Source organism: Pygocentrus nattereri, chromosome 19, assembly GCF_015220715.1.
Source record: "Pygocentrus nattereri isolate fPygNat1 chromosome 19, fPygNat1.pri, whole genome shotgun sequence".
NCBI classification, from domain to species: Eukaryota; Metazoa; Chordata; class Actinopteri; order Characiformes; family Serrasalmidae; genus Pygocentrus; species Pygocentrus nattereri.
The window spans coordinates 12,443,312-12,457,488 of NC_051229.1; positions in this window are offsets into that span (position 1 = coordinate 12,443,312).

A 14,177-nucleotide genomic window follows, 5' to 3' on the forward strand; every position below is an offset into this window, starting at 1 on the left:
CAGCAAAGCATCCATGAGGCTGACTGGTGTGAATAGCTGACTTCTTGTGGGAACCGATTCAGCCATACATAGGACTGTTACTGCCCCAATGCCCAGTCTTGTGCCATTAAATGGCATGTCCAGTCCATCTGGAGAGGTAAGAACATATACCTTCAGGACAGTCAGGTATGGCTTGCCTGGAACAAACTGCCTGATTGAACAGCGGCATGTGAAAAGAATGATCAATGTAGAGCTTTCCTGGTTTTAGAAGGTTTAATGCAGCCTTGCTGTTACTCTGTCAAGCAGTGCCTTGACTTTCTAAAGAATGCCTGTCTTCTTTGTTGCCACAGTCTCATCAAGGTCATTGACCATTTTCAATGAGTTTCTCAGCTTGAAGAACCTGTCTGTTGTCATTTTATTGCTTATAATTGGCACTTTTGCTTACTTGGCCCAAAATGTTTTTTAATTCTGAGATGACCAAGTATCAGCCATGTGTACTGATACGCCAAGGAAAACCTTCTATCTTGTGGAGTGGTATTCAGAGAAACTCCTCTAGTTTGCAGCTCCCTTTGATTTGTGGATGTTGCCAAGTCTTCAAAACCCTTGCTATCGATGTATTGGGAAAAGTACTCGATCTGCATGAACTGATAACCACGAGGCCTAGGTAGCACACGTGAATTTGTTCACAATCATCTCTGATCACAATGAAATATAGTTAATAGTTATTTTACTTACTGTACTTTCTGTTGCCAAGTGCACTTTGTGTTGCCATTATTTCAACAATGCAATGTTTCTATGTATTTTTACTGGTTATAAACATTATTTGTGGTAATTCTAGAACTAAATAAAAAATACGCCCTTAAAGGAAGACAGCTTTCCTGTTGATCTGTGTCTGTGATCTCATCTGATGAGCTACCTGTCTCTTCATCAGAACTCTCTACCTCTTCTTCATCATGTTTTAACTCCACAGCCATTTCCTCTTCTGATAAATCTAAGTCTGAATCTCCCTTGTTTTTTTTACAAAATCTTCTCTGCTTCTGTTCTGTCTCCTAAAACAATGCATTCATACATTAGTGACAGCGAAAGATTGGTGTCCACTAAAGTGGATATTTACAAGATGGTAATTATTCAATTTCAAAAAATAATTTGTTTCTTTATTTTCTGATAAAGAGCAGAATTCATGGTTCCATCAATTATGACATGCCGTCCAGCAGCCCCAGACCATTACACTACCTGCCATGTTTGACAGTTCGTATTATGTTCTTTGGGTGGAATGTAGTGTTAGATTTATGTCAGATGTAAGGAGACCCATGTCTTCAAAAGTGTTCCATTTTTGAGTCATCAGTCCACAGAATATTATCCCAAAATTCTTAGGGGTCATATAGATGTTTTTTGGCAAATGTGAGACAAGCCTTTGTTTTCTTTTTGATCAGTAGTGGTTTGCACCTTGCAGCTCTTCTATAGATGCCATTTAGGCAAGTGAGGCCTGCCGTTCCTTTGAGGTTCGACTGTGGTCTTTGTGACTTTCTGGATGAGTCATTGATGCACTCTTGGTGAAGATTTGGTAGGCTTGTTATTCCTGGGAAGGTTCACCACTGTTGCAAGTTTTCTCCATTTGTAGATAATGGCTCTTACCGTGGTTTGCTGGAGTCCCAGAACCTTAGCATTGGCTATGTAAGTCTTTCCAAACTGGTAGATTTCATTGACTTTGTTTCGCATTTGTATTTGAATCTCTTTAGAATATGGCATCATGTGCTGCTGTTTGAGACCTTCTAGCCTGCTTCACATTGCCATACAGGTTCTATTTAAGTGATCTTTAAAATCAACAGGTCTGGCAGTATTCACATCTGGGTGTGGCAGGTGACACTGAACTCAGTAATCAATTAAATTTGGTTAACTGATTGATTAAGTAGCTAAAGGGGGCAATTACCTTTTCACATAGGGCCAGGTAGGGCCTTCAATAAATGAAATCATGTAAAACAGCATTTTGTGTTTATTTGGGTTATCTTTGTCTACATACTAAAAGACGTCTGATGAATCCAAACATTTAAGTACAACAACCAGGCAGAAATAGAAGAAACTGCAAAAACTACTTTTTCACAGCACTATACAGTGTCAGAAACCACACGAGCAGGTCTATTTCACTCAGCATGGTGGTGTTAAGTGTGACGATTAAGGCATGTAGTTAGCACAGTGCTAATTGGTTGTGTGTAAGCTTCATAAATTAGCGACATTAGCCTCATAGCATGAATACAAAACTTAAGAAGCAAACTTCAGACACCAGACATGAGCTGGTTGATCAGCTACTTTGTGGATTAAAGGGGAAGCAGAAGAACCGATCCTGTGTCACTTAAAAACATTACACTTTACATTTACATATAATCCAACAACGTTGGATTATATTTCATGTCTAATCTGAAATTAGCCATATTTGAAAGAAAATTGACCTTAGCAGTTTTATCCTGTAATCTGAGGAAGAAGTATATGTGTTGAAGGTACTGAGTGTTTCCTGAGATCATCTTTGGCTTTGTGGTTGCGTTCTGATGGCTGTTGCCTGTGGTTACGACGTTCGAAGGCCAGGAGGGGGGAGTGCAGCGTCCAGCCATCTTCGCCAAGGTTAATGAGCTCATTGTAAAGCAGAGCACATCCTCTAAACAGCCTTGCATGCCTGCCACTGAGCTGAGCTTTAGCCTGACACGTGCAGACATGCATTCATACAGAGAGAGAGAGAGAGAGAGAGAGAGAGAGAGAGAGAGAGAGAGAAAGAAAGAGAGACAGGTTTATGGAGGAGGGGGGATGGAGAGAGATGTGAGCTGAATATCGATGCTGAAGGAGACAGCCAATAACACACTGATGCTTTTCCTCATGAGCCAGTCACACACCTGATGCTCTCATATGTAGGAGACAGAGGGTAAAAATTCTGACTTTAAGGTGGCTGCTAGTACTGTATCACCAACAGTAGCCTACAGCACAAGAGTCCTAGACCACCCTTCATTTATTTCCATTCACAACAGGCATTAAGTACAGGGTATTCTTTGGTCAGGAAATATTTCTGGATATATTAGATATGAGAGAACTTGCATAATGAAGGAGAAAGTCACAGGAACAGGAGTTCCCAAAATGTGAGGATGCAGTCAAGGCAATATTGGTCGATGATGGCTCCTCTTCACTCACACACATTTGAGGCGACCTGTAGGCTGTATTGACACGACACAGCTTACTGATGTAAGGAATGTGACACGTTTAAATCTTAACTTAAAAATTTAATTAATAAGCTAAAATTTACACTGCGTGCCTTTTCATTACTACGGCTGATGTTGCATCATCTCACCATTCATGAGATTTTGAAAGATACTCCAGCTATGATTTCTCAGAAACGAAGGACACATTTCTGGGACTAATTTGAAAGCTCCTACAAAATGGAACAGCCTTCAATGACATGGTGGCCAAGAAATGCAGCCTTCTTCAGCTCCATCTTTAGGTTTGTGTCACAACTATAGAGAAAATGGGACTCCTAACAACCATGCAAGACCTGGTCAGATCAGAAAAACAGTACTTAAAGCTTTCATATTTGAAAGAAACTTTCCACTATGAGAAGACACTGTGATGTTTCTCAACTCAAGAAGCCTTTACTGAAAAAAAAATGGATAAAAAGAATATTTATGGAGCAAATAAAGAAACGGCTGGTGTTCATAGAACAATGGACTGGCCAGTCCAGAGTCCAGACCTCAATGTTATTTAATGTGTTTGGAGTTATTTGGATTGTAAGAAGCAGAAAATGCAACCAACTTCTAAGATTGAACTTGGGAGATGAGGAAAACCATCCCTCAAGATTTCCTGCAATTATTTAACATGGTAATATCCATATCTTAATTTGTCGTGGTTCAGCTGCATCGATTGTGGAATGCTGAACCAATTATAGTTGATAAATATAGTTTTAATAATATTTCTGTTTGACTGTATAACATTTCTAATCGCTCATTTCTGTTCAAAATAAAATTCTCAGGTTATTGCTAAATGTGAAAATCCAAAGAAAGAGCTTTGCATTGTTTATATTCCACTGAAAACTGTTCCTCCAGACACATTATAGTGTATTTTTTGTAAACAATTCTGAATTGTACTAAAATAATCAAATCAAAGCATGGTATCATTTGAAATGCCATGAGTCTCCAGATCATAATTGAATCAAATTAGTTTCAGGTGACATTTAAATTGGGGTGTTTCCGTAAAAATGTAAGCACAACGCTAAGCTAAAAGATGCAGTAACTGTCAGTTGACAAATGTGTATATCAAAAACCAGCCCATGCTGACTGTTACAGTAGCAACGAATGCATATACTATAGTAACGATCCTGGTGAGAACACACAGACACACACAAGCGTCTGACAGTGACAAATCCAGTGCTTTTACTGAATGATCACTCAAAGTGAAGAGCCGGATGTGACTCGGGTGCTAAAAGAATGAAGGGACATCGCTTTCATTCACTTCCAGCCAGATCTACCCAGTCATTCATCACCGGCAGTGTTCACAGCAGCAGCCGCCTCAGGAATGACTTTGCCCTTTGCATTGGAATTCGCGGCTGCCATTAGCTGGGTGACAGAGTTGTGACTGGTAGCATCCATTTTGGCTCGGGCTCGGCTGAAAGGCGCCATGAATCTCCTGTTGAGGAGCCGTTCAGTTTGGTCCAAATGATTCGGGACAGTTCAGTCAGAAACTCAACGATGGCTCAACCTTCCTCATCAGTCACAAGAGCGGATTAAAGAGGCGTGCATTTGTCACCAGCTGGCTGTGTTTGGTGGTTATTGCGTGGTAATCAGCGTGGTGCCATTAGCTGATATGTGTCCATTCATTGTTAGCAACATTAGCTTTCATTCACTAATACCAACACAAGCTGACAGCCATGCTAACTATCGGCTATTCGCTTCATTCACTGTTAGTAGCATTAGCTGAAGGAACATAGCCACCAATTAGCAGGGTGTCATTAGCTGATGTAATTTGCTCTCATTTAGTTTTAGCAACATTAGCTTATGTCATTTGCTGCTTTCATTCATTGACAGCAACTTTAGATTTTAGTCTTTGGCATAAGCTAAAAGAGAATGGCCACCAGTCATGCTAACTGGTGGCCATTTGCTTCATTCATTATTAGCAATATTAGCTGGAAGGGTATGGCCACCAATTAGCAAGGCGTCATTAACTGATTCTCATTGTGTCAAGAATAATAGCTTTTATTAATGATTAGCAGCATAAGCTGGAAAACAGTGACCAGTCATGCTAACCCTGCCGGAAAATGGAAAAAAGCAAATACAAGCTTTTGCTGGTGGCTAGTCTTAGCCTTGCTAGTAAACTTGCTAGTAAAACCAGCATAGACCAACATGCCTAGTCACCAGCAAAACCAGCATATGTTGTTTTTCGGATGCTGGCATGGTGGTCAACTTCCCCAGAAGTACAAACTTGGATAAAATGTTGGAAATCCAGTTAGTCTAGGTGAAATTCCACCCTAGCTAAGCTGGTCTAGGAACTTATCCAGTTTGAGCTGGCCAGGCTCTTTTTTTCAGTAGAGAACCAATGGCTACTTTCATTCATCGGTAGCAACATTAGCTTTTATTCATCTCAAGCAACATTTAACCTTTTTAAACTTTCAGGGATTCTTAATTGTGGATTCATTTCAGTTCCTCTTCTTCTTCATCTTTCGGCTGCTCCCTTTAGGGGTCGCCACAACGGATCATCTGCCTCCATCTTGCCCTACTCCTCTACTTTTACACCAACCATCTCCATGTCCACCTTCACTACATCCATAAACCTTCTCTGAGGTCTACCTCTTCTCCTTCTACCCGGCAGCTCCATCTCCAACATTCTATGCCCAATATATCCACTAATCCTCCTCAACGCATGTCCAAACCATCTCAACCTGGCCTCTCTGGCTTTATCTCCAAACTGCTCTACCCTTCACTGTCCCTCTGATCTGCTCACTTCTAATCTTGTCCATCCTTGTCACTCCCAACGAAAATCTCAGCATCTTCATCTCCGCCACCTCCAGCTCATTTCAGTTCCTCAACTGCATAAATCACAAATTTGGTTCCGAAGCCAATGAATAATTAATTCAACTAAATATTATTAAATATCTTATGATTAGTAGCTGATTAATTCCATCCAGTTGAATAGGCTAACTGTTAATGATCCTGAATTCTAGATACCCTGCTGTGATTTTCTAATATGGCTCGTCATAGTTCTCTATGTGCAGTGTAGTTGGTGGCCACGAGGTGGCGGTGTTAACCACCATAAGCCTCCTCTATGAAAGCTATAAGCAGGCTGAATGGTTTGCCATAAATGAGATTGATTGGTTCCACATTTCTATTCATGAACATACTGAACTGAGACGGTCTATTTAAGCCAAGATGCATCTGCCCTTTTTTCTGCCGCATTTAGATGATTGACTCAAACTGTGTCAGAATTGAAATGGCTATTTTTACCTCCCGGAAGAGGACGGGCAATGGAACTGCCCCCTGATCAGCTTCATTATAAAGCATAGTGCTGATAGCATACATACATCACATGAAAACAAGTGTTAAATGGTGTTCAATAAAGACAGTGACTTCAATGCGAGTCCTTGTTTTTATTTATTTTTATTTTGTATATTTTATATTATTTTACATTTATTTGATTTATTTTTTCTTTTTGTTTTATTATTACTGTACTCTGTGTGTGTGTGTGTGTGTGTGTGTGTGTGTGTGTGTGTGGGTGTCAGAGAGAGAGTTAATAGATTCAGTGCTCTTCTTCTCGCCCGGTGTTTGCTTGTGTCAAACACAATTTCATTCCAGCCTTTTCTCCAGAGACCTTTCAGCACAAACTTCTGCTCCATCACACAACAAAGACCTCTCTCTCTCTCTCTGTCTCTCTCTCTGTCTCTCTCTCTCTCTCTCTCTGTCTGTCTCTGTCTGTGTCTCACTCCCTCACATCTTGATACAATCTGAATTACAATGATAAGTGCCTGTGGGAATCTGACGGAAAACATATACAACTGGCTTATTTCATGCAAACAGTGCCACATCTTTCCACTGCTAAACATTACTGACTTACTAACGTTGCATGCCTTATTTAATGAAGGAATATATGAATTGTTTCATCTAAATGAATGAATGAATTAATGTTTTATTGAAATGAATGAGTTACATATTATTGTCTAAATGTATGAACGAATTTTGCATGTCTTATCTGAATGAATGCATCAATGTTGAATCTAAATAAGCAAATTAAGGAACGTTTTATTATAATGAATGAATGGTCATTGCATGTATTTGTCTAAATGAATGAGTGATAGAATGTTACATGTCTTTTCTAAATGAATGAGTGAATGTTCCATGTTTCTATAAATAAACGAATGATTGGTGGATGTTTTCGTCTAAATGAATGAATGACTGAATTTTACACATCTTATATAAATGAATGAATGAACATGATGTCTTACCTGAAAGAATGTCACGTCAAATGCTACATGTCTTACCAAAAAGAATGAATGAGTCTTATCTAAATGAGTGAATTCTGCATGTCTTTATTGAAAAAATGAATGAATGTTATATGTCGTATCTAAATGGATGAGTGAATGTTGGATTTGAATGAATGAATGGTGTATGTCCTATAGTCATGAGAAGAATTAAGTGCATCCCATGAAACATTTAAACTTTTCACCATATTTGGAGACACAGATATTAAGTCTTCATTTAATGTTGACAGATAAAGATGTTATAATGTAACAATTGAGACTTGGCATTAACAATCAGGTGCACCCTTTCAGTTGCTAATGATTAGAACAACATCAGAGAATATTTTGGAGGAATGTGTCTTACTTAAACCTCAGATATCTGATCTGGTTTGCTCTTTGTTATTGGACTGTGTGGTATCATCATGTCTAGATCAAGAGAGCACTCTGAGGCCTTCAGAAAGTAAGTTGTACATGCCTATGAGTCTGCAAAGGGGTTTAAGAATAGATCTCAAATGTTGGGAAATCATTGTACTGTCCAGAAGATTAAGTGGAGAAGATTTAAAATTACTGCCAAGGTTTTCCAAGCCAGGCCACCCTTTGCAGTCTAAAGAGAACACTGGGGTAAGTCTAAAGTTTGCTACTGAATATCTAGGAAAGGACCATGACTTGTGGAACAATGTGATATGGACAGAGGAGTCAAAGAGTTGTTTTGCCATAGAAGCCATGTTTGCTGAAAACAAAACTACCTCACATCAACTTAAAACATGATGGTGGAAGTGTTAATGGCATTGGGCTGTTTTCCTGCCTCGGGGTCTGACCGACTTGCAATCACAGAGTTGGCTATGAATTCACTTTCATACCACAGAATGCTTGAGGTGACTGTGAGACCTTATGTAAAAAAGTTGAAGCTGAAAAAGTCGACATTCCAACAGGATAATGATCCCAAACATACGAGTAAGTCTACCAGGGAATGTCTCAAAAGGAAAAATGGATGGTTGTCAAATGGTCTAGTTAAAGCCTAGATCTGAATCTCACTGAAATCTGGGGAGGTGGGGGGCACTGCACAATTGAAAGTATTTTGCATAGAGGAATGGGAAAAACTGTCTTCCAGTAGCTTTTCAGAAACTGAAATTGGGAGGGAGCAGTACCAGTTCCTGAAGCCAAGGGGATGAAAAAGACATCTGTTAATTTTTAATTAAGTAAATAATTGGAAATTCAAGTTATCATTGTTGTTTTTTTTTCTTTTTTCTATCACATAATGTTTGTTTATGCCTACTCTTTAACTGAAGAACCCAAAGCTCTCCTAGGTAGTCTTAGGATTACATAGCTGGATATTTCAGTCATGTTTTTGTCACCTGGATCTTCCTGCCATCCATCATGTCCTCTCTGTGGATGGAGTCTTTTTGAACCAGTCTGCTCGGAGACAACATGGAGTCAGAGAGCGGCCCACATGATGAATAGCACTGAGGGAGACAGAGAACGAGAGAGAGAGAGTGCGAGAGAGAGAGAGATACAGCGATATCACCAGGGAATAAAAATAGGCCATTTTAGTGACCTATTCATCAAATAGAAAAAACAAACCTTTGACATTACAAAGTCCATATTTTTTTCCAGCATGCATTGTGGACACATACAAATTCTCCTTTGGATAAAATTCACCTACGAAGATCCTCAATGCATTTCTTTTTGCAGATGCACTGCGCCAACTACACCCATGTACCAAATGTTTTGTTCATTCATTGAATCTTTTTTCCTTCTTTTCTCTTTTTTCTTATGGTGCACAACTCATTTAGCTTTCCAATTGATAGCTGTATTATATCCCTTGTTTCCATGACAACCCACAGCAGCTCAAACCTCCTGTTTCTAAAGCCTAAAAAACATCAGGAGCAGTGGAGGGGCCACTTGTCTCTCAGAGAAACAGAGTAAGCAGCAAGACGCTTTTGAAACAAGATGTGCCTTTTGGAAACAGATCGTCACTGGTCAAAGCCAAAAATTACAACCTGTTCAATTCAGTAGTTTGTATAGATTTAACTATGTGCACCCATAGGGTGACAGTTTTTTGCAGATGTTTTCTGTTGTTTTCTGTTGTATATATATATATATATATATATATATATATATATATATATATATATATATATATATACACCCCTGAGCAAAGAAAATGAGAACTTTTTTTTCTTTAGATTTCTCATCTAGTTTCTTTAGTTCTTTAGACTTCTTTAAATGTAGAAGTCTTGTGGGTAAACTTGTAGACCGTTTACAGGCAGAAGTGTGAATATCGTTCCACTCAGCATTGATGGCTTCAAACAGTTGAAAAACATTGCAGAGCTAGTTTGTGTTTAATGTGAGACCAAATGTTCTCTTTAGGATTTAAAGAGACTCTGACCAGGAATCAGTAAGAAACACAAATAGCTAATCAGCCAATCACATGGCCGCAACTCAATGCATTTCGGCACGCAGTGGTGGTCAAGACAACTTGCTGAAGAGCAGACCGAGCATCAGAATGGGGAAAAAAGGTGATTTAAGTGACTTTGAACGTGGCATGGTGCCAGACGGGCTGGTCTGAGAATTTCAGAAACTGCTGATCTACTGGTATTTTCACACACAACCATCTCTAGGGTTTACAGAGAACGGACCAAAAAAGAGAAAATATCCAGCGAGCAGCAGTTGTGTGGACGAAAATGCCTTGTTGATGTGAGAGGTCAGGGGAGAATGGGCAGACTGGTTTATGATGATAGAAAGGCAACAGTAACTCAAATAACCAACAAAATCTCTGAGGAACGTTTATAACACCTTGTTGAAAGTATGCCACGAAGAATTAAGGCAGTTCTGAAAGCAAAAGGGGGTCCAAACTTTTACTAGTAAGGTACCTAATAAAGTGGCCGGTGAGTGAATACACACACACACACACACACACACACACACACACACACATATATTTATATGTGCATGCTTTCTTTGCCCATTTGCTGAAAATGCAGATGAGCTCTGATTGCATGAAAGGCCTTTAACCCTGTTCTCTTATTCAGAGTGGCATCAAACAAAACATGCACTGCACCGAAGATGAAGCCATGACTGGTAAACAAGACAGACTTTACTGTAATGAGGCTGTGCAGAGGTGGCGTTATGCATGATTTAGTCATGCCATTCCAGCACACTAATGTGACCAGTGTTACGGTCACTGTGTGTGTCTTTTTGCCTCTCTGTATGCTGGTACAAAAGGCTGCATAATTGTAATGCAGTGCTGAGGGCAAGGCGATAGACCACCGCAGGTTTCCATGGATACTAAATCTGTTCTAAAAGCCGTGCAAACGTATGTCATTGATGTCCATTAGAGAGCAGAGTGGCGTCCAGCATAGGGCACATGGACAGGAGTCCTAAACACAGAGGCCATTTAGGAGGAAGCTCCGCCTTGTGCTGGTCTGTTTTACACTGTAAAATGTATGAAGTACAATTTAATAAATTACAATTTAATGTGATTAAGATGGTAAGAAGTTAACTAGCCAGCTAACAATAGCATATCAGCTACTTGCAATTATGTTTGTACCAGCATTTGTTGTGCTTTGTTAAACTGATATTGTTATACAACCCCAATTCCAATGAAGTTGGGACGTTGTGTAAAACATAAATAAAAACAGAATACGATGATTTGCCAATTTTTTTCAAACTATATTCAATTGAATACACTACAAAGACAAGATATTTAATGTTCAAATGGATAAACTTTATTGTTTTTTGCAAATATTCACTCATTTTGAATTTGATGCCTGCAGCACATTTCAATGATGTTGGGACACTGACATGTTTACCACTGTGTTACATCACATTTCCTTTTAACACTCAATAAGTGTTTGGGAACTGAGGACACTAATTGTTGAAGCTTTGTAGGTGGAATTCTTTCCCATTCTTGCTTGATGTACAACTTCAGTTGCTCAACAGTCCGGGGTCTCCATTGTCGTATTTTGCGCTTCATAATGCGCCAGACATTTTCAATGGGAGACAGGTCTGGACTGCAGGCAGGCCAGTCTAGTACTCGCACTCTTTTACTACGAAGCCACACTGTTGTAACACGTGCAGAATGTGGCTCGGCATCGTCTTGCTGAAATAAGCAGGGATGTCCCTGAAAAAGACGTTGCTTGGATGGCAGCATATGTTGCTCCAAAACCTGTATGTACCTTTCAGCATTAATGGTGCCTTCACAGATGTGCAAGTTACCCACGCCATGGGCACTAACACACCCCCATACCACAACGTCCATGATTTCCAAAAACAATTTGAAATGTGGACTCGTCAGACCACAGGACACTTTTCCACTTTGCGTCAGTCCATCTCAGATGAGCTCGGGCCCAGAGAAGCCGGCGGCGTTTCTGGGTGTTGTTGATATACGGCTTTCGTTTTGTATGGCAGAGTTTTAACTTGCACTTGTAGATGGAGCGACGAACTGTGTTCACTGACATTGGTTTTCTGAAGTGTTCCTGAGCCCATGTGGGAATATCCGTTACAGAATGATGTCGGTTTTTAATGCAGTGCCGCTCGAGGGATCGAAGGTCACGGGCATTCAATGTTGGTTTTCTGTCTTGCTGCTTACTTGCAGAGATTTCTCCAAATTCTCTGAATCTTTTGATGATATTATGGACTGTAGATGATGAAAGCCCTAAATTCCTTGCAATTGCACGTTGAGAAACGTTGTTCATAAACTGTTGGACTATTTGCTCACGCAGTTGTTCACAAAGTGGTGAACCTCGCCCCATCCTTGCTTGTGAATGACTGAGCCTTTCAGGGATGCTCCCTTTATACCCAATTATGACACTCACCTGTTTCCAATTAACCTGTTCACCTGTGGAATGTTTTTGAGCATTCCTCAACTGGAACATGTTACAAGCATCAAATTCAAAATGAGTGAATATTTGCAAAAAACAATAAAGTTAATCTGTTTGAACATTAAATATCTTGTCTTTGTAGTGTATTCAATTGAATATAAGTTGAAAAGGATTTGCAAATCATCGTATTCTGTTTTTATTTGTTTTACACAACGTCTCTACTTCATTGGAATTGGGGTTGTATAACTATAACTACAACTACAACTATAACTATAACTATAGTAATTTTTTTTGTTTCTTGGCATAAAGAACAGAGTAAAAGGCACTTTCCATGAAAAGAGTTTAGTTTATGTCTTTTTACCTTTATAAACTAAATAAGTGACTATTGTTGTCTGTAAAAACTGAAGAAATCTGTTGATCTGATAGGGATAGCTTTGGTGGTCTACCAGGTCCTGCACGCTTGTTTATGAGCCTCATTTTCTAACTTCAGTTTTGAACGCTTCTGTTTTTCGCTTACTTTCAGGAAATCCAGTTGTAAAAAACTAGTGCAGTGAAGTTCGAGAGGAAAGTCCAGTGTTCCAAAAGTTACTGTGGTCACAAATGCACTGTAAATAGTTAAGTGTGCTCTCTGTAATTTAAGGTGCTTACTTCTGCATTAGCTCTCAGGGCAGGTTTAGTGCATTAGTTCTCACATTAAATCTAATGGAATTATTATTCCCTGTCTTGTTACAATTCCTATGAACTCTTCTATAAACATGTTTCAGATGACCCAGTTACTTTCTTCTCACAACTGCTCATAAATTTACAATTACCTGTCATAGTGAGACTCTATTTTATTTAGGAACCATTTATTCTTTTATAAGTTTTATATAAAGTTAAAAAGACACCAGAATGTGGTGCAGGACGTACGTATGTATGATGGATGAGGATAGTGAGACAGTGGTGAGGTGTGCAGTTGGAGTGACAAATGGTTTCAAGGTGAAGGTAGGGTTACATCAGGGATCAGCTTTGAGCCCATTCTTGTTTGCACTGGAGAGGAGAGGAATGAAGGTCAGTACAGATAAGATGGAATACATGTGTGTGAATGAGAGGGAGGCAGGTGGAATGGTGAAGATGCAAGGAGTAGAGGTCATAAAGGTGGATGACTTCAAATATCTTGGGTCAACCATCCAGAACAATGGACAGTGCAAAAAAGAGGTGAGGAAGAGGGTGCAGGCAGGATGGAGTGGGTGGAGACTGGGGGTCAGGGCTGATGTGTGACAGAAGGATAGCAGCAAGAGTGAAAGGGAAGGATTACAAGACAGTAGTGCGTCCTGCTATGATGTACGGTTTGGAGATGTACGGTTTTGGCTCTGTCTAAAAAACAGGAGGCTGAGCTGGAGGTGGCGGAGATGAAGATGCTGAGATTTTCGTTGGGAGTGACAAGGCTGGACAGGATTAGAAATGAGCAGATCAGAGGGACAGTGAAGGTGGAGCAGTTTGGAGATAAAGCCAGAGAGGCCAGGTTGAGATGGTTTGGACATGCGTTGAGGAGGATTAGTGGATATATTGGGCATAGAATGTTGGAGATGGAGCTGCCGGGTAGAAGGAGAAGAGGTAGACCTCAGAGAAGGTTTATGGATGTAGTGAAGGTGGACATCTACTTACCTCACAACCTGCTCACATGCACACACCAACAAGGAATAGCAATGTAGCTTAAGTCTTGTGTGTTGTGAAATTTAAGCTAACATTACTATTAGTATTATTAGTACTATTACTGAGTATTTGTTAGTATTTTGAAGCCGCTGTAGTGACTGTGGTGCTATGGTTAAAATGCTAGGCCACTTATATTAACTGCTATCAAACGTTAACTATTTGTGGGGCCATGTAGGCTAACCACGGTTCAGATACCAGTG